Source organism: Jaculus jaculus, chromosome 17 (assembly GCF_020740685.1).
Source record: "Jaculus jaculus isolate mJacJac1 chromosome 17, mJacJac1.mat.Y.cur, whole genome shotgun sequence".
NCBI lineage: Eukaryota > Metazoa > Chordata > Mammalia > Rodentia > Dipodidae > Jaculus > Jaculus jaculus.
The window spans coordinates 49391530-49417466 of record NC_059118.1 but is presented as its reverse complement, the minus strand read 5'-3'; the positions used below and the strand labels follow the sequence as shown (position 1 = coordinate 49417466).

General features: G+C 40.8%; 1 pseudogene; it reads left to right on the top strand.

Annotated features, from left to right (window-relative positions):
* LOC123455529 overlaps nucleotides 1-25937 on the top strand; it is a 105605-nt pseudogene that overhangs the window by 4553 nt on the left and 75115 nt on the right.

The window sequence follows — 25937 nt, the reverse complement described above, 5'->3', positions numbered from 1 at the left end:
GAACCAGTACCAAATTTCAAGCAATGCATGCCTGAAATCTCAACATGAGCAATTTACTTTCCACCTGAGTATCTGACTGAAACAAAAAGACACAGGTTCTTTGGAAAGAAACAATTTTATCAGTTATTTATGTCATCCTGTGGATATGTTTTAGACATAGTTACCAGATTAAAAATAGCACACCTAGCTAGGCTTGACTTTTAGATAAATGATTAATATTTTTTGTGTATAAGTAAGCCCCATTTAATGCTTGGACATAATTATACAAAATATTAACCACTCTGTCTGAAATTCAAATGTGATCATGTGTTCTGTATTTTTATTTGCTAACTATACACCTTGTTCCCTGTGCATAAAAACTCGGATTTCAGAGGAACCCAGCTAACCACCAGGAGCCTGGACAAGTCAGGAGCTGCCAATCATGTTAAGACCTGTTGGGTGAGCTGATTGGGCTCCTGATTCATCTAGTATGAAAATGCCTGGTGGTTTCAAGGATCGCGATAAGCACAGCTGTAATCTACCATGATCCAGGGCTTATTCACAGACCACAGCTGTGTAATTCAGGTAGCATGCTTCCCTTGTTTGGATTTGTTTAACATTGTTAAATATATAGTCAGACCATCTGCACCGTATTTTTTTAAAATTGGAAATTACAACCATAACTTCCTTTTTATACATCAATAAACTAAACAGCAAAATTTCAAAGGGATCCTTCTGTACCAAGCGCTGAGGCAGAATGCCTGTCCCACGCCACACCACTGCCTAATTGCACACTAATTGGACAAACGTGATTAAATATTTCAAGATCTTTACTAATTGCCTCTATTTTAGCTTTAAAATTTGCTTGCCACCAACAAATTTAATGACACTGGTGTCTAGTCATCAGCAAAAAGCCCAAGAGTTGCTCTTTAAAATGTACCTAGTCAGAATATTTACTGATTATGCATTGTTTCCAATGTCGCTTAATTAGAAATCCAATCAGTTCGCTAAGTCTAATTATACTTGATTTGTAGATTCAGACTCTGATACATAACGAAGCCAAGCAGCTAAGTGTAAACGTGCCTAAAATGTAACAATAAGAGAAATATTTTTTAATATACATCTTGTCACTTGGAGAAATCCAGTAACTCACGCTCTCAGGAAGTGCGATTGGAGGCTTGAGCCTTACAAAGGTCCCATAAGCCAGGCTCCAATTCCATCTGTAAGAGCTGCTTTGGAAAAGGGAGAACAACACTTCCTCCATGTCTGCATACTAGAGAGTAGAAAGAACAGAGAAGCAGTGTCTCCTCACCTTAGACTGGGAAAATCTCTCATGGGATGGGTTCCCAGAAGTTGCTTTGATGAGATTGATATGGTGAAAATAGGCACATTCATCTCTTTTTTTTACTAGAAAAGTTTCTCTCCCAGAAATCTGATTTAACTATCATGAGAAATTCTGAAACCAGTGACTAAAACCCTTCGTGCTTATACAGCATATACCCAAATTTATGTGGCTCTGGGTACATATGCAACATAGGACTCTGGAAAACATTTCCTATACCCCTACTGTGGCACACTAAAGATAATTTGCCACCAGTTGTTTGTCTGTGAAGACAAGCTGGATGAAGTCAATAAAAGAAGCTTTATTGTTATTATTGAAGTTAAGATGAAAATTACAATGGCCCCAATAATCTAGAGAGTTTGAGCAGAGTTCCCTAAATACTCATTATTCTACATCTGAGAACCCAATCACTTCCCTGTGACACACCGTGCAGCCATCTTGCCGACACTCAGAGGCCTGTGCCAGGGGCTCTCCAGCTCACCTTGCAGCTGTCATCTATAGCAGTAGTGTTCTGGAGTTTGAAGAATGCTTGTGATAATGTTTGTCCAAAACCAACTTCAAAAGTCAAGCTCATTTTACTTTTAATCTTAATACAGTGGAAGGAATATATGAATCTGAAGGGAATGGGTGGGTATTAAAGAGCTGAAATTTCTTAGCATATGGGATAATATAAAAAAACACCGTGGAGGCTAATTGAATTCTTAAAATCTGTATGAAATACTGTTGATTGTTCAACTATGGACTGCTTCCTTAGTCCACTTACCTCTCCTATAATGTAAAACTTACATTGTTTTGATATTGTGCTTAGCCTAAAACTTTGAAATATTGTTGACTTGAAAGACTGTAGAATGTAAAATATGAGTGGCTTTAAATTCCGCTTAAAAAAATAGCAATGGGGGGGCAGGCTGAGGAGATGGCTCAGTGAGTAAATTGCTTTTCATGCAAGTACAAGGGCCTGAGTTTTGATCCTTAGAACCCATGTAACAGGCTGCTGGTCACAGTGGTACTTGCCTGTCACCCCAGCACTGAGGAAGTGGACAAAGGATACCTTGAGCTCACAGGTGAACTGTTTTAGCCTATTCAGTGAAAGATCTGTCTCAAAAACATAAGGCAGACAGAAGCTGAGAAGGACACTTGGCCTCACCCTCTGGCCTTCCACATGCACACTCACACCGGTGCTCCAGCACCCATCCACATATGCACCCCCATGCATGCTGGCGCGCATGCACACACACACACACACACACACACACGCATGCACACACACGCGCACACACACCTACTATACCCAAGTACACACCAAACCCAAAACAGTTTATATTCATTCTAGTGTTCCTTTTAAAAAGCTTTGCAACAAAATTGTTCTAATGTGAGTGGTTATATATGTGTGGATGTGCTTGTACGATTGTATATGTTGATGTATATATGTATGTGTGTGTATATACATAGACATATAATTTTAAAGAATAAGTGGTAATTGCTTTACTTTTTTTTCTCCTATTTTCAAACCCATCTCATAACATGTAGTGGGCCAAAAAGGTTTCTTTTGCTTGCAGTACTTCCCTTTCAGATAGCTCCTTGGATTTTGTGACATGCTGTGTGGTTCTGTCTCTCCCTGGGATCTAGTGTAAGACTTTAATGATTTCTCACCATTTGAATAAAATCCTAGTCATGGTGTTTATTGCTTATTTGCTTATTATGGTTTTCCAATTAGAATTCACCACATTGACTTTTTTGCATGTGCATGTTTAATGTGGCATGTGTATATAGTGAGTGCACATGTCTGGCAGGTATGCATACCCCGCACATGCCCATGTGGACTCCAAAGGAGAACTCTGCCTGTCCTCCTCTATCACTTATGCATGTTTTTCCTTGAGCCTAGAGGTTCTCTTTTTGGTCAGACTGGTTGACCAGCAAATCCCACTAATTCCCCAGTCTCTGACTGGTGGTTACAGGCTTGAAAGGTCATGCCCAGCTTTTTACATGGATTCTAAGGAACTGAATTCAAGTGTATTAGGCACTTTTACATCCTCAAATTTGCATAGCAAGCACTCTTACCCCCTGAGCCATCGGCCAAGCCCAACATTGACTTTGTAAAAATTTATTCATAAGGAGAGAGAGAGAGAGAGAGAACAAAAGAAGAAAGAAAGGAAGAATGGTCACACCAGGACCTCCTGCTACTACAAATGAAGGCCAGACACATGTACCACTTTGTGCATCTGACTTTACATGGACACTGGGGAATCAAACCTGGGCTGGCAGTCTTTGAAAGCAAGTGCCTTTAAATGCTGAGCCACCTTCCCAGCTTCCAACACTAATTTTCAAATCAACTGAGCAAGCCCTCTGATTGGGTGGACACCACACCACAGAAAGCCTCTACCTCCCTTCCCAAAGTCTGATTTTGTTGTGAATATTGCCAGATAGACTTTCCAACTCAGTGACATGCACAGGGAGGAGACACGGATGAACTTGTTTCTCTAGTCTGAGGCAGGTCTGACCTTCCTGACATTACTGAGGTGAGAAAATGTAAACACAATGTACACTCAACTTCAGAACATCCATTCAAAAGCAGAAGTTGACAACCATGTCACCATTAAAAATGGCAAATTTTTGTATGTGTTTGACCTGAACTGAAAGAGGACAACGTTTTTACATATTGAAAAGCATAATCTTAAAGGCTAGTACACAAATGCCTCAGAGATTAGGACAGAAATAATGTCTCAGTGCAGTGTTCTTGCTTTTCAATGCCATGCCAGGGAGTTTTTAAAGGAATGTTTTGTTCCTTTCTTCCCCTTGCAGCTTAGTTTTATCTTTTCCTCTTCTTATTAATAAGGCCTGGCCCCTCGTTAACATGCAGCCAGAACTTAATGAGCCTTGCAGACTCCTGTAATTTCTTCACTGTTGAAAATGCCTGACACTAATCTATGCCATTTATACTAATAAGAGGTGGATCAGCTGATATTTGGTGCAATGAAAATATGCTAAATATACTTTATTGAATTGCACATAGTTCTTCCCGGTTCACTGTATTACAGCAACAAATGCAGTCATTACCTCTGTACTCAATGTGCGGCAAAACCTGTGGTTTGAATAACTGAATGGAGTCAGGCTCTGGATGCTAGTTTTCTTCTTTTTTCTTATGCTGACAGTATTAACTTTCCCACTCCCAACTCAGAACAGCTCTCCTCTCACAGCACAAATACAGGACTTCTTATCAAAATGGCAAGAAAATGAAGATCTGACCCAAAAGTATGGCATTATACAGCAAGTGAACTTTAATAAATGCTAAACTCCAACATATTTTGCATAGAGCTTGTGAACTGCACCCATAAAGATCCCACACACTGTTGTCAATTAATGATCCTTCTAATGAATTTCAAGGAAATGTGACCAATTTTAGTCTATGCTGAATATCATGTTCTTATAATAGGCAAAACAACTATTTTTAGTTTTCGCTCCACCAGTTTCTTTCTTCTTTGAAAGGCAGTCACCTTGTTTGTGTTACTTTTGCTTGTTGAGAGTCATATGACAGAGAAAGCAGGTTGCAGGTGTTGGTAAATGTTTCCAGCTCTTGTGTCAATACCTGTTTTTGGCTCAGACATCACAAACCAGAGGGTGCTTTTGAAAACATTATTTAAAATCTACACGTGCATTCAAAACAGTCATCAGTTGCTGCATCCTTGTGGTAAGTGAGATGCATGCTGCCTATGGTCCTAAACTAAGTAAGCACTTGTACTTGTGGACCTCAGGCTTTATGACCTCCTTGCCTCTCACCAGTGACTTTAGCCTAGTAAGAGACTACTCTGTTGAGCAAAGCTGATCATATCCTTGAAATTTCCCAGTAGCGTTGTTCATCTTACCAAGTGTTTTGGAAGGGGAGCAAAATGATCAAAAAGGCATGGAGGCAGGTAAAATGTCAACTATTATGCAAAATATCAGTTCCTCTAAGTTATCTGGTGATTGTTCTCTTAGCAGGGCTTATATCGTTTGGAAATAGCCCTTTCTACTCAAAGATGAAGAAAGAAGAATTCTATGTGTATTGCCACTTAAGATTCTTTCATGTACAGCTGACCATCTCTTGCCTGGTGGCAAGTGCTCTTGAATATCTTCTGACCAACCCCAGCTTGGAGTGTGTTCTGCTTTTGGGCAGCATATCTTGCACGTTTTTGTAAGTAGAGCTTTAAGAATTCACGAAGTTGTTTGATTTATCCCCTAAGATGAATAATGTGTCCCTTCTACCTCTCCTTCCTTCCCTGGACAATTGCTGTATTTCTGTATTCTAGAATCTTTTGCCTCTTAACCAGCACAGGTGCAGTAACTCCCCAAAGATTAACAGCCTGGTTGTAGGTGTGATTGAAAATGCTTTGGCTTCCCTTCAGAACTCAGTGCCCTAGCCTACTAAATCACCTCCTATGATGTTGTACATTTAGGAAAAGCAAACAGTACAACCTTCCAGGAAACACTAATGGTCCGGTGTTAACATTGACATTGCTTGTATTAGCTGTCTTATTATTATTACTTTCTTTCTTAAATCCAATCAAACTTCAATTCTCACTCTATGGGAGTTGGATGTCAATTGAAAAGGATGTGTATTTGAATGTGCTTATGTGTACACACCCCTGCCACATGCATAAGCCACGTCCCATCCCCATAGCCACTTGCATGCATGTGCCCATACAGATGCAGGTCCTATTGCTAATGAATTTAACTTGCAAGAGCTACCCCATGTTTCTGGTTTGTTGTTCCAACTCATAAGGGCATATATTCTGCGTTCATGTCTTCTGCCTTGCACCTCGACATTTTCCAACAGATGTTAGCTAATGTGCTTGTAGAAGGTTTACTGAGGATGCTGTGAGCCCAATAAATCTTCCTCTTAAATGCAGGCACTCCACCATCCCAGCATCTTATACCTATAATACATTTTAATTACTTGGGTATTCAAATTATAGTAAATTAGATTTGCACAGAACAGCACCATGGATTTCTCAATTTACATTTTGTCCACCACAAACAACACAAACAAAATCCATAGGAGCACTTTGATTTGAAGTTGACAGAGCCACTGGAGCCTGATACCTTTAAAATTATTAAGTGACAAAGATTACTAGCACTAAGGTTCTACTTTCTTCCCCATTAGCTATTTAGGTGACAGCTGCTATATCCACATAAAGATGAAGCATTCCTTGAGGGATGATAGTGGCTCTGCTGTGACACGCTGGCACACAGCATTATCAGACCATGGCTGTGCTTGGAGCCACTGAAGTCTCCTAGGCACCTATCAGTACCCTCATTATCTGCATCACAGAGTGCCGGGAACGAACACTGCCAGGCCTTGCGGCTTTGCAGCTCATTTGAGAAGCGGAAATTAAATGTCCCAGGAGAGAAAACAGGCACACTGCAACAGCACCGGTGCTATACACCAATAACACGTCGACCGCTGTAGCACTGACTTCGATCTCATTAATTTAATAGGCTCCTGGAATGAGGATGGGAAGGTAGAGAGGCAAGCTTGACAAGGAGATTACTGACTGGTGCTGGCATTGTGTGCCTGGCAAGCTCGTAACAGAGCAAGGCCTTGCTAGAGGTATCACAGCTCTTCAGATGTTTGCTGGGGCTTTTAGAAGCACTGAATAGCCAGAAAGAAAGAAAAAATATATTAAAAAAAAAAAAACAGAAAGGCAGAAGAGAAGAGAAATGAAGAGGGAGAGATCAATCATGGAACAAGGGCAAAATTAGCTGACCATACACATGATTTAGGTGTATGAGAGAAGCAAGAAGAGAAGGAGATAGCATAGAGGTGCACTTTATACACAGCAAGGAATGTATGTGTCCACCCTCACAAACAGAAGCTTCAGCTGTGCTAAAATTGTATTTTTATAGCACTATTTCTATGAAATTAGTAAATGGTTTCACTGAAGAGATCAGTTCCTTTATGATCAGGGTGACACCCTTCAAAACAAAGCTAAAAGTGAGAAGATTGTTCAGGTAAAGTCAGACCAAAGAAACCGGCTCAACCTGCTTGTAAGGAAAACAAAATGCATGAAGTCTCTCCAGATGATAGACACAGTAGTGGATTTTTCACCTCAATTCTTGGCTGGGTGGACTTGCTCAGCACATTGAATTTGGATCCCCACTAAACCAGAGAGATAGAAAGCAATCAAATTCTAAGATTTTTCAGCACAGATTTTGACTACTACATTTGTATTTTAATAACTGTTCTCCACCATCATCTCTTGTTTAAATCCCCAGGGAAACAAAGTTCAGGAAATCCAGCGTCCTGCACTTGCTAATGTTGCTGATCAGTCTGTCATCAGTTAGAAAGAAGCACCAAGGGAAATGTGACAACACTGTGGTTGTGAAGAATAATGGAAGACATGGAAAACATCCGGGGCAGATGTCAGATCACCATGTTTTCCTCTGCCTGGCAGGATTATGGGCTAGCATAAGAGTGCTTGTTGTTTCCAGCATCTGGGGACAGGGGTTTGTATGTAGCTGACTTGTTGTGTGTCTTTGGGGTAAGTTATGTTGCCCCTCCCCTAAGCTTCAGTTTCTTTACCAGGTAAATGAAAATTCTCTAGCTTTCACAATTAAGTGGAAATCTCTAGCATAGTATGATCATTTTGTTGTTGTTGTTGTTTGAATCTGATCAGACCCAATGTTGATTTAAGCTTCTTTGTGTTCTCAAGTAGATTTCTTAAAGGTCTACCATGGGGACTGGAGAGATTGCTCAGTGGTTAAAGGTGCTTGCTTGCAAAGCATCATGGCCTGGGTTCAATTCCTCAGGACCCATGTAAGGCCAGATGTCCAAAGTGACTCATGCATCTGGAGTTTGCACTGATAGGAGGCCCTAGTGAGCCCTTTCTTTTTCTCTTTCTCTCTCTCTCTGTCTGCCTCTTTCTTTCTGTCTTTCTCTGTCTCAAGTAAATAAATAAAATATTTTTAAAAGGCTCAACATGAAGGAACAAGCAGGGGAAGAGAGCACTGGAAACAAGACTGAAGGGAGAGGCTGGTGATGACACGAAGAGAGAGGGGGCACTTTCTGTCACATCTGGAGCAGTCTTCCCCCGCGGGGATGGGGCAGAGTGGGTATTCCTAAGCCCCAAGCCCAGCAGTTTACAGGTGGAGATAAGCATGCAAAGAATTTCTTCTCTAAAATAAAGTTCACAGCGCCCACAGGTCAAAGGTCCCCAAGGCTCCAGAGGCCCCATCATGGAGACCAGACCAGGAATACCTGCTCCGGAGAGCCAGGATATTGTGAGGCCTCAGATGGTGTCTACAGAGATATTATCAAAGTGCTCTACACAAACACTCACACACACATCTGTACTTTCTCATTTATTCAAAAGCTTGTGACCATTCTTCCGTAGTGGATTTGCATGCTGGGCTCCCCAGTGGTTGTCACCGGTTCTATTCTCAGGCCACTGACAATGCGGGAAAGGATGACAGAGCAGAGAGGTGTCCCTGCCTGACCAAGGAGTGGGGTTTGGCCTCTGCAGTTCTGCTCACCAGCCTCTGGTTCAGTCTTCTTGTCCCCTTTAAGGCTACATGCCTACATGCCTAGTTTATCCAGAAAGGAATCCTTTCCAGACTTTTGCCTATCAGCTGGCTGGATTCCTTTTGAAACACTGTGATGTTGAACTCCCATTGTCAGTTTAATTCCTATGGTCAGTTTGATTGGATTAAGAAAGGACTGGGCTGGAGAGATGGCTTAACAGTTAAGGAACCTGCCTGCAAAGCCTAAAGACCCAGGTTCAATCCCCCAGGACCCATGTAAGCCAGATGCACAAAGTGGCACATGTGCAGTTTAGTTGCAGTGACTAGAGTCCCTGGCACACCGATTCTCTCTCTTTCTATCTGCCTCAGCCCCTCCCTCTCAAATTAATTAATTAATTAATTAATTAACAAGATATTTAAAATGAAAGGACTAATACCTAGACTATTAGTGAGATATACTGTTGGCTATGTGGGAGAAGATGTTTCCAGAGTGGTTTAAATGGGGAGGAAAGACTCATCCTGAATGTTGGGGCACCACCCCATGGCCTGGAGCCCCGGACTAGATAAAATTGTAAAACGGAGAAAGCCCACTGAGTCTTGAATTCATCTCTCTCTGCTTTCCTATTCATCCACAGATGAGAAATATTCTGCCACCATGCCTTCCCACCACCATGATAAACTGTTTTCTCTAAACCTATAAGCCAAAGTAAATTCTCACTCCCTTGAGTTGACTCTTGTCAAGACTTTTGTCACAGCAATGAAAAGAGCAACTAGCATACTCCAGTTCAAATGGGACCACTGAGGCTGGGACTTCTGCCATGTCTAATTGTCACATTCTATCTGCCTCTACTGGATTCTCCAACTATCCAGGTGGCTTGCACCCAACCCCAGCTGCCCGAGGGCCACAGGGACTTTCTAGGTACTGGGCATCCTTGGTCTCCCAAGTTCTGCATACAATACACACTCTTCAGTAACTGTTTCTTAAAAATGGTACCAGATTAAAGAAAAAGGGGAGAGTTAAGGAAAGAAGAATAAAAGATGCACAGTAGAGTCTCAAGGGTGGAGAACACTCACAATTGCTGTTACCTCCTAAGAATAAAAATAAAGCAAAAACCTCATGTTCATGTTTCTTTTCCCCATTCCACTCCAAAGTTAAATCTAAATATTGAAGGAAGACGAGGCACTACTCTCCAAAGCATGCTGTGATCATGCCTCCCCTCCTGAATTTGGTCCCCTCACCCACAAAGGAGGAATTCTGGACATAAAAGCACTATACTCATATAAGCAAAGGGACTGTTATCCTACATTGTGCCCGCCACCCAGTCCTATATCTGTTCATTCATCACACACCTTTGTGTTCTCATAGTCTTCACTGAGGACAGATGTGTCTCTCAGAAAACTCCTCACATCCTGTGTAGAAACATGCTTTGCCAGACACTCATGATGAAAGAGATGAGGTGTGGTGCTCTGTAACTCTTTGCTACCACGGCAGACTCCAGATGGAAGACCAACACGTCCTACCTAGAAAAATGAGAGCATGAACTAAGGGACCAAGGTTACTACTCAGAAAACCTACCCAAACTGCATATTGTCCAAACTTGAATCCGCATCACTTCCACACAGCCACACAATGACAACGGTATGTCCCTCTGAGCCCATAATTCTCAACCAAGGGTAGTTTTACTTGCAAGAGACTTTCAGCCATATGTGGACATTCTCTTGGTTGCCACAACTATGGGGATACTTGTGGTCCAAGAAATAAAGGCTAGGGATGCTGAAAATGTTCTACAATACACAGTAAAGTCTTCCATGAAACAGACTCTAGCCCAAAGTGCTGTCTCAACTGTTGAAAAGAATGGTGTATGTGTGCTGTACATGAGCATATAAATTCATGTTCAGACATGCCTGCAGCCTGTAGGGTCCAAAGGATAACATTGGGCACCTTCTTCCTCCATCACTATTCCACCATATTTGCTTGAGAGAAAGTCACTCATTCGATCTGGTGCACATCATTTTATCATTAGAGTAACTGATCAGAGCACCTCAGCAATCCAACTGTCTCTGCCCTCCTCAGTGCTGAGGTTACAAACTTTGTACATGGGCACTGGGGATGGAACTCAAGTCCGTGTGCTGACACAGCAAGCACTCTTACCCACTGAGACATCGCAGCCAGGAAAATCTTTCATTTGCATGTTTATCAAGGACTAAAATCAATCAAGACTATACTTTCTGACAGTGTGATCTTGCACAGTTTATGCTCTCTTTCTCTGCTCTCCATTTCCATACCTTCACAAACTGGGATACCACTATTTGTGGAATTATTACTGATTTAAGTAACAGAAAGCATATAAAATGCTCATTACAGAGCCTGGCACAAGAGGGCTTTTACTAAACAATGTTCTCCTTTTTTCATAAGAAGCCAGGTTGAGAATGTCTTTTTCAATGAACTATAATCACTATCTTTCATGTTTTGGTAATATCCTGTATTTTCCAGCTTCCTTCCTACATTTCTCTTTGGCTTTTTTCCAACTCATCTACTATATTGGCTGTCTTTCCATTCTCTGACCAGACTTCAGCCAAGCTACATGCAAACAAATTTGGGCATTGTCCCAACTCAAATTTTTCCTTTATTCTCTCTTTGGGATAAGGCTACTGAAAAGCTAAGTGCTCAGTGAGGAAGAGGGCAACCATTCTCTGGCATTGACAATGAAGGTTCATTTCTAAACTCTTTACAAGTCTCAGGGTGTTTTGATACCTAGATGACTTCTTGCAATCAATGGCCAGAGACATGAGAAGGCTTTAAGGGTACAATGGCTTTTGAAAGCAGACCAAGGTAAAGACTTCAGGGTATGTTCCTCAACACCTAGATTGACCTGGGAGCTAAAGGGAAAGAGAAAGACCAAACTAGGAGGGAGGAAAGTATCTGTTAAGAAAAGAAAAGTGGGCTGGAGACATTGTCTAGTGGTTAGGGAGCTTGTCTGTGAAGCCTTAGGACCCATGTTTGACTCTCCAGATCCCACGTTAGCCAGACACATAAGGCAATGCAAGTGCACAAGGCTGCAAGTGCTCATAAGATGGCACATGCATCTGGAGTTCAGTTGTAGTGGCTGGAGGCCCTGGTGTGCTAATTCTCTCTCTCATAAAAAAGTTTAAAAAAGAAAAGTGCAAGGTGGGTGACACTGAGCTTTCTGCAGTGTCATTGAGAGGTCAGTGGCCCAAGCATCCAACCTTGCTTATGAAACAACTCTTCTTTTTATTATCGAGCACCTTCCTGCTAAACCATACCAGCATAGCTCTTGAATCTCTGCCCAGTTGTACTTCCCTCAACAAGTCTTCTTGAACATTGTCATCTTTCACAACAGCACCTCCACTTTAACTGCTTAGTCAGCATTTCCACTTGTTTGATAACTAAAATATTGATACACATTTAGTCTGTCTAAAGCAATTTCTTACAAGGCTAAACTTATCCCTTACAACTAAAATTTGACTGGAAATGTTGGCATTTGGGGCTTTGCCCCATAATGCAAAAATACCTAACACCTTCTCTGGCTGTAATAGCTTAAGATGGAATAGAATCTTTCCCTACCCTCTGTGTGCCAGGGTCTGTGCTGGCCACTTCATAGCATATATGTCATTTAATACACTTAACAATCCTAGTACGGAACCAAGGCACATTGGTATTTAAAGACATGGAACTTATGTCAGAAAAGTACAAATTATACAAGATTATACTGTTGGTAAATGTGAGAATCAATTGAATTTAATCCTTCATGGACCTTCCAAGCATAAATTTTTTAAAAGATGTCTGTTTTGTTCTAGTAGTATAGCCCTCTCAAAAAGAGAAAAATAATGACTCTAAGAGGTCTTTGATATCCCCATCACCCTTAACCACCTGTGTATATTGTGGTTTAGGCACATGGAAGATGGGGACTTGACCATTTGATTTTTGACAATAAGGAAAGCCTTATGCCTTAATTTCTTTTATCATTGCTGTGGCAAAAATGCCTGACAAAAGCAAATTATGGGGCAGGAGAGATGGCTTAGTAGTTAAGTTGTTTGCTTGTAAAGCCTAAGGACCCGGGTTTGATTCCTCAGTACCCACAGAAGCCTGATGCACATGGTGGTGCATGCACCTGTAGTTCTTTTGCACTGGCTCCAGGTCCTGACACACACATTTTCTCTCTGTCTATCTGCCTTTTTCTCTGACTCTCAAATAAATAAATAAATAAATAAATAAATAAATAAATAAATAAATAAATTTATATTTAGCTTTTTGAGGTAGGGTTTCACTCTATCCCAGGATAACCTGGAAAATTTCACTATGTAGTCTCAGACTGTCCTCAAACTAACAGCAATCCACTTACCTCTGCCTCTTGAGTGCTGGGATTAAAGGTGTGTGCCACCACACCCAGCTAATTTTTCTAAGCAAATTAATGAAGGAAGAATTTACTTGGCTCAGAGTCTTGGGGGATATAGTTCATCTCAGTGGGGAAGGAATTATGGTGGGAATGTGAGGCAGCTGATAACATTGTGTCCATAGTCAGGAAGCAGAGAGAGATGAATTCTGGTGCTCCACTGGCTGTGTCCTGTTGCTCATTTTTATTTGGTCTACAAACCCAGCCCATGAGATGGTGCCACCCACATTCAGAGTCTTTTCCTAAGTTAAGCCCTCCTAGAATCCCTTCACAGCCTTACCAAAGCTATCTCTCCAAGGTGACTTTAAATGCAGTCAGATTTACAATGAAGAATAACTATGAAATATGTGATGACATGATGATGAAATGCATGTGGAATCCATGATTATATAATGTAAAAACGGTAGCAGGGAAGAACTAGTAACATTTCCCCAAAGTTGAGATTCAGTTAACAGCACTCTAATAGCATAGTTCTGATGCATGACTATGGTTATGTAAGAAGGTAACATCTGAAGAATTGAAACTAGGTAACAGGGATAGCTCAGTGAAAATCATATAGCAAAAAAGCAGCAAAGACAGGCAAAATAGCACAAAAGATAAAAGAATTGCACTAGATTGACTCAAAGTGAGTACTGCTGCTAGTGTATTCCTTCCTTCCTTCCTTCCTTCTTTTCTTACAGAGTTTTGCTGTGTAAGCTGGGTTGGCCTGGAACTTTCTATATAGCCCAAGTTAGCCTTGAAGTCAAGATAACAGAGCCTCAGCCTCTTGAGTAGAGGGATTTTTAGGTATGCCACATACCTCCTATAGCTACTAGAGAGACAAGAGAGACAACACACATCTTAAAAACAAAAGTTTGTTCTCTTGAATACCCAGAGAGACTTTTATTGATCACTTGCAGCTTTCATGAAAATTCAAGAGGATCCCTTAACAAATGTGTTAAAATTATTAATCATTTTAGGGTTATCTACTGGCCTCTTGATTTTTTTCTCAGCTAAGTGAGAACATGAGCGGAGTGTGTGAAGCTTTATCATCTCACACTGATGCTCATTGGCAATGAACATTTCTCTCACCTTACTCAGTTATAGGTCAAACTTCAGGTGTTTCTAGATGAAACCTTAGTTTGGAGGTTGAATGCAGGATGGAAAATGGCTTTGCAAATTAGCATCTTTTGCCTTCCTTTTGCAAGTTCACTTCAGCATTCCCTGTGTAAATTTAAGTAAACACAATATTTCTAACCTGGAGCTATAGGATACACTCACCTAGGGAGGTAAGTTAGACTCTTCCCATGGTCTCAGTTACCTGGTTATGGATCCATCCGTCATATTTGCTGAAAATGTGCCCAACCTTGATAAGAAACTCTTGAAAAATCTGACGAAAGACCTTCATAGGTATTTTTTTTCAGTCCAGCACAGCAAAGATTAAATAAGCAACACTTTCCTCTACTATGTCATAGATATTGTCAGATCTAGTGACATCTTCTATAAAAGAATAGAAGCTAGAGATCCCTTTGAATAACTTCTTAAATAAGAATCACTTGGAAAATGGGTAGTATAGTCACATTGAACATTTGTAGATACCAGCATCTCTGAGCACCTTCCTTGCATTTGAGTTTTCTGCATATGTAGAAAAAACACAGAATTCATGTTGCCAGAGTGGCTTGTAGAGATTGCCTAAATGACCTGGCCTCAGCCAGTGCCACATAGACTCACAAGCAATAGCTGGAAAGGAGTGAAGACCATGTCTTCTACTGTCCATGGTAGAGTTATGGTTACTTATGAGTGGTGGTCATGCATTTCAAGCTAAGCCCTGGGGTGTTGGGCATTAATTGCATCTAGAAAGCATCAAAATATGATTTCCATGTATGCATTGCTGCAAGTGCTTTAATGGATTCTTTGCTGTGTAAAATAATCATACTGAAAGCCAGGCATGGTGGCACACACCAGTAATCCCAACACTTTGGAGGCTGGCATAGGAAGATTGGCAGTTGGAAGCCAGCCTGGGATATAATAAGACTTTTTCTTTAAAAGAATGGACTAGGGAAATAACTCAGCAGTTAAAAGCACTTGCTAAACAAGCCCAGTGATGAAATTCCGGATTTCTAGAACCCACATAAAGCCAGGCCCTACATAGAACATGCATCTGTAACCCCAGTGTGCCTACAGCAACAGGTGATGGAATCAGTAGAACCCTGAAGCTTCAGGATCAGCTAGATTGGCATTCCTAATTGCAAATGAGAGAGATAAAGATCCTGTCTCAAATGAGATAGAGATAGAGATGGAGAAAGAGAGAGATCCTGTCTCAAACAAGATGGAAAGTGAGGACTGATTACCTGATGGTGTCCTCTGACCTTTGCATATGTGCTGCATCCCGCATGAGCTCCCCTAACACAACTGAAAGCCAAAACAAACAGAGCCCTCACATGGAATTCTCAGGACAGCAAATAAGGACTCCAACCTACACTATTAGTAGGAGTTACACATGTTCCTTTCTGCTTGTATGGCCAACACTGGGATAGGCTTAAAATAGAGCGAAGAAGCCCATGCTCATCTTAAGTGAAGTTCTATGAACCATTCATTGCTAACAAACAAATCAGTTTAGTCTTTTAAGGTGACCTCAACTTGGGGGAATATTTCTCAGGATCAATTTGATTACAGCTTGAACTTAATTTTTAGTAATTTCAATTGTTAAATATAATTATATTATTTGTTTTCATGGAATTTGTAATTAAAATGAATCCTATTAGGAAATCTAATAGATGTAATAGCAGATGTAGTACAGGCTGAGAATTCCTAATAGTAAAATCTGAAATATAAAATGCTCCAAAACTTGAAACATTTTAAGTGCTAACATGATGCCACTAGTGAAAAATTCTATACCTGACCTCATGTGACAGTTAACACTCAAAACACTAGTGTGCTAAGCATACTGCATAAAGTACCTCAGGCTTTGGCTAAGGTGATGCCAATGGTAAAGTGCTTGTGCAAGTGTGAGGCCTCGATTTCAGATCTCCAGAACACACATAAAGCCAAACACAATAGCACATGTCTATGATCCCAGTTCTCCTATGGCGAGATGAGAGTCAGAGACAAGAGAATTTGTAGAAACCCATGGACCATGTAGCCTGGTATATGCAGTGGGAAACAACAAACAGATCCTGTCTCAAAAAAATGTGGAAGGTGAAGATGGCCACCCAAAATTGACCTCTGACTTGTGTGACCACACCCACACATATCAATTGCACATACATATAAACAGAGAGAGATATTAAAAAACATCACCACATGCTATATGAATAAGATGTATATGAAACTCCAGTATATTTTGTGTTTAGATTTGGGTCATATCCCCAAGTTCTCTCATTATGTATGTGCAAATATCCCGAAATATGAAAGCCAAAACATTTCTGGTCTCAAGTGTTTGGCATGAAGGATAGTCAAACTATTCTGGTCTAGACAAAAATCAGAAAGGTGGTGTGGTGTAGCTATTTCCTGTGTGTGGAAATATTCCCTCTGGGAGGAAGAGGGTGGCTTACAATGTTCAGAACTCTAAAGGAAACATGATGTTCTGGAATCTCAGAAAGTTACAAGATTCATCGAGCTCTGCCCCCAAAGTTGTAAAAGCAGTGAGAAATTGGTGAAGAAGAGACTCTTTGGTGGAGCTGCCTGCAGCCTGGGAAGAAATTCCACAGACTCCGTTTTCATGACTCATTGCCCATGATGGGGCGACTCGGCAGTGATGCGGCTGCCTTCCATTCGCCCATTCATGCGCTAGTAACCCCAATAAACCCACTTGTTCACCAGGAAGGAGCCACAGGTGGCAGATAGGGGACAGAAGTGGGGAAAGGAGTGCGTCCATCTCCTTAGAGTCAGGAGAAGAGAGCTTCAGGCACTACCGAAGCAAACCTTTAGGATCTCCCCAGTGGAAGGGGACCTCTGGGGCCCAAAAGCGAGAAGACAAGGATGGTCAAAAGATGACATGCTGTCATGAGAATCTGTGTTGTACAAAACGGCTGGAGAATGAACTACTAGACAGAAGGAAGTCCTGGTGCATAAGTGTAAAGCAGCTGGGGCCCATAGTACACACAGCCTTGTCTAACATTTTAGACTTCATGTTGGAGTCCAGGAACTGGGGAAGTTCCTGTGGGACAGCATATGGCCAGGTTCACCTTGTAGGAAGAAAATTTAAAGAAACACCCTTTCCAAACGTATCTTTAAACATCAAAGCCTTATATGAAAGTACTCTAATTGTCCAGTCTCAGGCATTATTCAGAAACAAGAAGACTGTTTTCAGACCCTAACATTATACTTTGTTTTCTGTTTAGCTCTATTAGAGATGAACACTAAAAGTTAGTTTAGTATACTTTGAAAAAATTTTTCCCATTCATGATTTCTAATTAAATTCCATTGTGATAAAACTTGTATAAGACTTAAATTTTTTTAATTATTGTGATATGTCCATAAGTCAAAGTTTTGTATTTTGGAAAATATTCTATCTGCCTTTGAAAAGAAAGCTTGTCTTGCTATCATTGGGAAGTTTTCTATAAATGTTAATTAGATTAAGCTAGCTGATATAGTTGTTCAAATCTTTTATACCCTTACTAATTTTCTATGTAATTGCCTTATCAATTTTTGAGAGAAAGATATTGACATATCTAAGTATTTTGCATGGATTTCATTTTAAAGGCAAACTGAGAACTAAGTTAGAGGTCCATACAACAAAATTTTTAAAGAAGGAATTCTTTAAACAGGGCATTATTGAACAAAAAGGAACAAATCATGAGGTGTAGAATCAAAGGTAAGGAGTTCTTTGCTGAGTCCAGAAACATTCCCATTTAGGTAACCAACTATTGTACTTATGTATAAAGATAGGAACCTTTGCATTCATGCCTGTGATGGATTTTTCTAATGAAAGAAGTTGAGACTGTAGATGAGACTAACCCACTCAAGAGAGAAAAGCATTTGCCCAGGAATCACAATCTTTAGGGATACCCAAGCTCCAATCACAAACAGCAGTGTTATAATGTCATTAACCTTATTCCTCTCACTCTGAAAAAGGTCACTTTATCTTTGAGCAGAGCACCCACACACTCACACAGATAAGAGGCCATTAACAAAAGCCCGGCTGCTGGCTGCTCCACCAGTGCTATCTAACCAGCTAGCACGTTTCCTAGCGTTCTGTCACGGAGGCATTGGCAGTGTTGGTGCTAGAAAACTGCATGGCTCAGATGTTTCTAACCCTTTTTAAGCCATGACAAAGGCCTCCCTTTACTGTTGTTTTGTTTTCCTTTGCTGCCCTACAGCATGGCAGCCAGTGTGCACGCCTGATAAGCAGTGAGCCGTGCAGACGAGGTTCAGTTTTCCTGTGCACACCAACATAAAAACTGCCAAGGCCCAGATGGGAGATGCAACATTCCCCCGACCCCTACCTAATGCCAAGGGCACCGTGCACAATGGTTCCCAGGCCAGATAACTTCAGAAGAGTACACAAGTAACGGTGTGTGTGTGTGTGTGTGTATGTGTGTGTGTGTGTGAGAGAGAGAGAGAGAGAGAAAGAGAGAGAAAGAGAGAAATGACACTTATTTTTTATTTAGCATTGCTACTTAAAAAGATACTATATGGTAAGAATAAATCATTTCATTCTAATAAAGGAAGACAGCAGAAAATTTCCATCTCACAATGGAGTGAAAAAGAAAACACTACTGTTACCTGGATCTTTCAGGGATTATTTTTTTTCTCTTTCTCTTCCAGTCTTTGTAAGGCAGACATAAAGAAAGGACTGTGCTTGTTCAAAAAATGATGCTGGTATGTACTACTCTTGACAAAAGAGGGCTCTGTGTGTCCAGGGGAGTGTGACAAAGGAACAAGAGAGCCGTGGTATGAGTACTGGTAGCCTAAGATGGTTAGGAAGGAAATGCCTAAGGTACTGACATTCAGTTGACGCTTTGCCATAAATGACTGAGTACCCTCAAGGCCAAATTTAGAAACAGAGTAAAGTCATAGTTTATAGAGAAAATATTCCCAAACTACTAGTAGAAAATGACAGGCAAGGGTAAACTCAGGTTTAAGACAATCTAGAAAATGGCTGTGGGAGAGGAATCAATGTAGAACACAGAACCAAGCATAGCAAAGATGAATGCATCTTCCTCAGGTAAAAGGTGAATACGTGAATTTGTATCAGAAGCCAAGAATCATCATGACCTTTCAAGAAAGAGTACCCACAACGTGTAGGCATCATCGGTAAAGGAGAGCAGAAGTTGGAGAATCACTTGTCTATAACCCAACCAGCTTTCTCTTAACTGTAGTGATATGTCTCTTCCACACCCCTGACTTTTAGAGTCTGGTGACATTTTTAAAAAATACTTCAAATTCTGCCTATCTACTGTAGATCAATATCCTTAAGATCTATGAGAAGAATTACTGTTGGAAACTTCCAAGGCCTCTCCCACTGTCCTCCTCAGTTTTCTAATGATTTCAAGAGATATTACTTTCCTAGGGTCCTGGGAGCTGGAACTGGTGGAATAATTATACCATAGACATAGATTTTCCTGATAATGTCTTTTTAGTAGAACAATAGTCCAATTTTGATTCTCAAGCTCCCCTGATACCTTTGCAAAGGCAAAACTAGCTATCCAATCATGGGAACAGCATGAATGTGGTGTACTCTCAGCCTTTCAGGGTACAGGGAGTCTGTTTTCCATCAGAGTTGTGCTACATGGCTGAACTGAATTCCTGACCACCTACCAATTATTTTTGCAAAATGTTATTTGGCAAGTGACTAAAAGACACCCCTTATCTTATTGAGATCTAGCCACCAACTACAAAGTCACTGCTTTCATTTTACTAGATTTTCTATCTTTTTATTTTTCTTCATTAAAATGAGTTCCTACAATTCTATACAACCCTTGAGTTCATTTTTTCAAAACCCCTAACATCTCCCAACTACTGTCCACGTCATCTCTCCTGAACTAGGTTAATGCCATAAGAGTACACAAACCCTGTGGTGTAACTGGCTATTCAGAGGATCTAACTTGGAAATCTGCTTCTGCTCTTCTTACTAACCATAAAAAGCCACATCTCAGCTATCTTTTAAGATCTAACTCATTCCACACCCCTTAGTCTGCACTGATTAGACAAGTAAGCGTCCGGTACCTAAACTCAGCTCTTACCTTCCTTCCTTCTTTTCTCCCTCCTTTTCTTCTTCCCTCTGTCTTATTTTCTCCTCCATTATTTTTCTTTTTTTCCCAGTAAGTAGTTTAATATTCTACCACTGTACACTGGGCATTCACTTTTAGATTATGGAAGTAAATGAGACAGCCAGGGTCTGGTTCTTACAGAGTTCGCACTCACAGTTAAGAAAATAAACAAGAACACCGTCAGATGCATGATAATGGCTGTATGGACAGTGAGTGTGAAGAACATCCTGTGGATACTTTATTGAACACCAAGGAACTCCTCTTTGTGGCAATGTTCAAACATGACTAAAGGAGAATCCTTGTTCCATGACTGAAAGAGAATTCTAATGATAGTAATCTCCACTGCAGAAGCCTTAAGATAAAGAACTGGAAAAGTCATCTTTTTGTGTATTGAGCCTACAATGCAACTATACAAATAGTTAGTTTCACATATACATTATACGTAACTATGTACATATAGTTAATTGTATATAATGTTACATAATACACATGTGATAAACATGTCTTGATGGAGACCAATGTTTATTGCATGTTTACAATTTCTTTTGCCCAGTAGATTCTCACTAGTAAACTATTACCCAAACTCATAAATTCTCAGTCCATGTTTGAAAATATCTATTTAAAAGTAGAACCAAACCCTCATACCACGGTGAAAAGAATTGCCAAACTTCTGAATAACAGTAAGCGAACTCATTTTATAGCTGCTCTCTGGACCAAATGATGCTAAAACCCGAGAGAGAAATTAATGCACAGTTCATCAAGATTTACACCTAAGCACACGCCTAAGTCTTGATTTTTCCTCATTAACTTTTATGGTACAAAGTTCTTTCAGCTGCCCCCTCTCACAGAATGACCCCATGTTTCCCATCATCCATTAACCAGCTTTCCCTGGCTCAAGTGAACGCATCGTAAAATTATTTTCAGTGTGAGTGAGAAACCACCTTTACATTTTATGACTTGTACAATAAAGAGACAAGAAAAATATGCAATTTATAAAATGATAATATGCTGTAATATGGAGCTTTTAAGTTAATGGGACATACAGGGAATGCTGTCATTAGCAAAGGAGGGTTGGGGGGAGGAGAAAAAGGAGTACTTTATCATATCCTAAGTGCTACTGCTGGCAAAAACTCCTAATACACAAAACATGTACATTCTGTCACTTTGCACCTTAGAACTGCAGAGCTTTCTGAGTAGAAACCTGAAGCAGTAGCAACATTGCTAGCATCAGAGAGCACAGGTGTGTACCTGTCTGTCTTGGATTTCAGGCAGGCAGTGGTCCAGGAACATGCAACCAGAAGAACTGGATTTCTTGGGGGCCTAGTCACCAGAGAGGCTGTCATGTGATAAATGTGGCCCAGAAAGGACCAAGCAACTTCCAGCACAGGTGTGAGCTTGAAATGGGCTGAAAGAACAGGTCAGCTGCTCCATTCCTGCTTCTGGCTTTACCCAGTCAGAGAAGCCCCAACAAATCTGGAAGAACAGAGGCACAGGGCTGGGGGTAGTTCTCACCCACAGCTGTCACATTTCTTCTGCTACTCTCAATATCAAGGGCACAAATGCTTGTTAAGAAGCCTTGTGATTTCTGCTACACACAATAGTTTAAGGTGACCAGGATATTAGAGAGTGATGATAAATCATGGATTTGTTTCCAGTTTATATCACAGACATTGTGTAGTGCTGATTATATGGAAGGCAATATTTTGTAGCAAGAAAGAGTGCTGGGATTAAAGGAGTATACCACCAAACCCAGCTCTCTCCCTTTTTCTATTGGGACCCTTAAAGGAGTGAATGATTTTCTCACCCACATCAATGAAGACAGGCCTCCTGTGTTTACTGATTCAAATGCTAACCTCTTCTGGAAACTTCAAAGTAGTCACAACTGTAAATAATATTTTACCAGCTATTGGGGCATAACCTAAACAGGCAGTCATATGGACACATAAAATTAATCTACACAAAAAGTTTGTTGCTTTATCCCTCATCAAATAAAGCCACATTCCTATTCTCATGCAATGTGAATTTCCCAAATGACAAGGAAGAACCAGATGGTCAATTTTCAATTCACAAGGTCGTTGAGGCTGCCTTGCAGATACAGCGCATGACTGCCTGCTGACACTGGTGGAGTATTCCAGAGAAGAAGTGATCATGCCAGTGTTCTATAGCTGCTTCTGCATTCGTGGCAGCTAATTCCAGGACCTGCGAATGAAACACACACACAAAATAAAGCATCAAGAAGTATTGTATATATGTAAGTACAATGATTGTGATGGGGAGGTAATATGATGGAGTATCGAATTTCAAAGGGGAAAGTGTGGGGGGGGGAGGGAATTAACATGGGATTTTTTTTATAATCATGGAAAATGCTAACAAAAATTTTAAAAAAATTTTAAAAGAAACCTTAAAAATGATAGTGCACTGAAAAGATGGACAGCGGGCTACTGAGTGCAAGAGACCTAACAAATCTTGGCTACTGGCTTGGGATTCCTTTTAAGGAGTCCATTAGGAGGAAGCACTTGTCAATGAGTATAATTTGGGTTGTTCTCTACTTTGATTGACTTGAGTTATACAACCTTTTCTCTGCTCTGTATGTCCCTACCCATGATACATATGATTTTAATCATATTTACTCTCAGTTACACATAGGAAGAAACTGGCAAATAGGAATTTCTCCCTAAAAGTTCACTTAGAGAAAGCAATTGGTCTTATTGTACATGTACCCAAAGTCTGTTCAAGCAGGATGCTCCCTCAACAGTGATTAAGCCAGATATATCTAAGAGCATATTTGAATAGAAACTGACCCCAAATAATGGTGCCTACAGGAGGAGAAGCCTATTTCATTGTTTGGAGTAGAGTGTGCTTGCTGTTCAGATCAGGTGGGGGTGGGGGGCTCCCATGTTGCCAAGTGTATTTTTAGGAAAAAGTTATTGTCCCAGTGACATCCAGGCAGCTGAGCTATTCCCTAGGCTTGCCTGCCGCACCAGTCTTATGGCTCAGAACAGTCCCCTGGAGTGCTGTACAACTGCCCCACAGTAAGAAAATTAGGGCAGACCATCTATGAGTAAAGATATGGTTAAAGTGCCTCCAACAATGGACAATCATAGAACCAACTGATGCTCTTCTTTAAATATTGTTATTTATTTATTTGAGAGAGAGAGGTACAGAAATAGACAGGAAGGGAGAGAGAATGGGTGCACCAGGGCCTCCAGCCACTGCAAATGAGCTTCAAATGTATGCACTCCTTTGTGCATCTGGTTGATGTGAGTCTTGGGGAGTTGAACCTGGGTCCTTTGGCTTTGCAGGCAAGTGCCTTAACCAATAAGCCATCTCTCCAGGCCAATGCTCTTATTTTATAAACAGGGACACTGCGGTCAGTGAAGTGACTGCCTCAAGGCCACATGGCAGAGCCAGGATTAGTCAAAGGTATTTTAACCCAAGCAAACTACCAATGTTTTTCTTAGGGGAAAGGGAGATTAGACAACAAAGCAGATTAGAATCATAAGGAATCTTTTATTCAAAAAGCCACATTTCTACTACATTTCTTGTTGTCTCAGGTTCTCATGATTCTAGCACATCTCTCATTCTTGAGAATGATTCCTAAACATCTGAATCCTCTGCCATTGGTAGATCTATCCCATCCTGATGCTTCAGTCCATAATCTACTTTTACCAAGGTTTTCAAATAAGTCTTACTTGCACATGGGTCGGAGAAACATGCCTCCAATGCCCAGATATTCATTTACCAACATATCAGCCTTGACTAAAAACAAGTGGGCTAATATTGGCAATGATGTAGTACTAATATAAGCAACTAGAGAGGAAGTAAAAGTTTGTAACTGACATCTCAGATATTCTCAGGTCAAGGATAGAGTTTCTGTGATGTCTCATAATTCTTTTCTATCCATGAGAAGTCGACGGGAGAGTCACTTTCCCTCGGTAATACAGGTATTTGTCCATCTTCAATATCTTAATAAGTGGATAAGAATAAATATGGATGTTTTAGAATGGACTTTCTTGTGCCAAGGCTTTGGAAGAGTCCTGATACATGAATGGTATTTCACAGAGAAAACTAGCCAGATTTAAGGTGAAAATGTGCCTTTCATAGCATATCAAGGATTATGATCAAAGAAAGAACACTAGCTGAAACTCTGAAAGGCAAACACTTCCAAAAATTCCATGATGATGGTGATGATGATGATATTTTAAAACATGGCTTTAGCTCAGGCTGGCTTGAACTCTCTGTCCTCCTGCCTCTAGCTCCTGATGCTAACATTATAGGTGTGAGCCATTATGAATGCCTTCTTTCCTTGATAATTGAGAGTTCTGCTTATTAGGGTGTGTCAGTTATTCATGTGCTACACTTGCAGGCCCGATGAATGATATTTTAACCAAGGAGAGATATAGCATATTTAAGTTTGTGAACTGGGCTATGGTATTTTGGTCGCCTATTCCTATGTGGGCATATGACTGTCAGGAATGGTCTCAAAGATTTCCCCAGCCAGACCTTTAAAAAAAATCTTATCTTCCTGAAAGTCTGGTTAGTATGGTCTGATCTATGTCATGGCCAGTGGCATCTCTCTAGAACAGTCAAATAGACTGTGGCAACACACAGCTTGCTGCCTGTGGCAATGACCTGTTTGTTGCAGGGGTCAGTGGGAGACAGCCTTCTAGATGGAGGTTCTTCCTTTCCAGTAATCCCAGATCCATGCTCCTCCAGGCAGCAGCCTTATGGTGGAAATGTGCTATAAAAACAAAAAGAAAAAGGGCTTTTGCTGAAAGCCTTCCTTTGTCTGCCATCTAGCCTTACTTGCCATCTAAAATGTCTCCCACAAAGCTGATGTTTCCGGTCCTTTAATTCAGCCTTTGGGATGACACAGCTCCAACCCAGCTGTCCAGAGCACGGGGGGGGGGGGGGGGGGGGGGGGGTAAGTGTTGCTCAGAGTTTCTGGCTTCTTTTCTTTCACTGGGTCGGAAGCAAGGCTGTCACAGTGAACATTGTTATTTAAGGGATATGCTGAGATGTTTCTTTCTGTGGTGGCAAAGATCTTTTCAAGGGAACCTCTTTATTCCTCTGACATTTCCACTCTTGAAAAGCTGACCCAGTTCCCGCAGAATAACAAAAGAAGCACACAGGGAAAACAGATTCCCCTGGGGGACTGATAAACCCAGGTGAACTCTGGCCAACTGAGAACCAGGCAAGCTGCCAGGAGGCTGAGGAAGATAGTCACATCTCAAAGATAATATAGACAAATTAGGATCCACTTAGCTTTCAGAATTTGTCTCTTATATGAGTCTGTGAGGAAAGGGGCTCTATCAATTTCATACACAAACTGTGTATACCAATGTCTGGACATCTGGTCTACCAGTTACATCTCTTTGGGCCTCCAGAGATGTAGCAGGGACTTGAAGATTTACCCTGAAGCCTGGGTTTTTGAAGCACTTGGAATGAACCAGAACATCCTCCAAAGTTCTAAGGACTCAGGTCAGCTCTTGTCCACCACAGGTACTTGTCTTT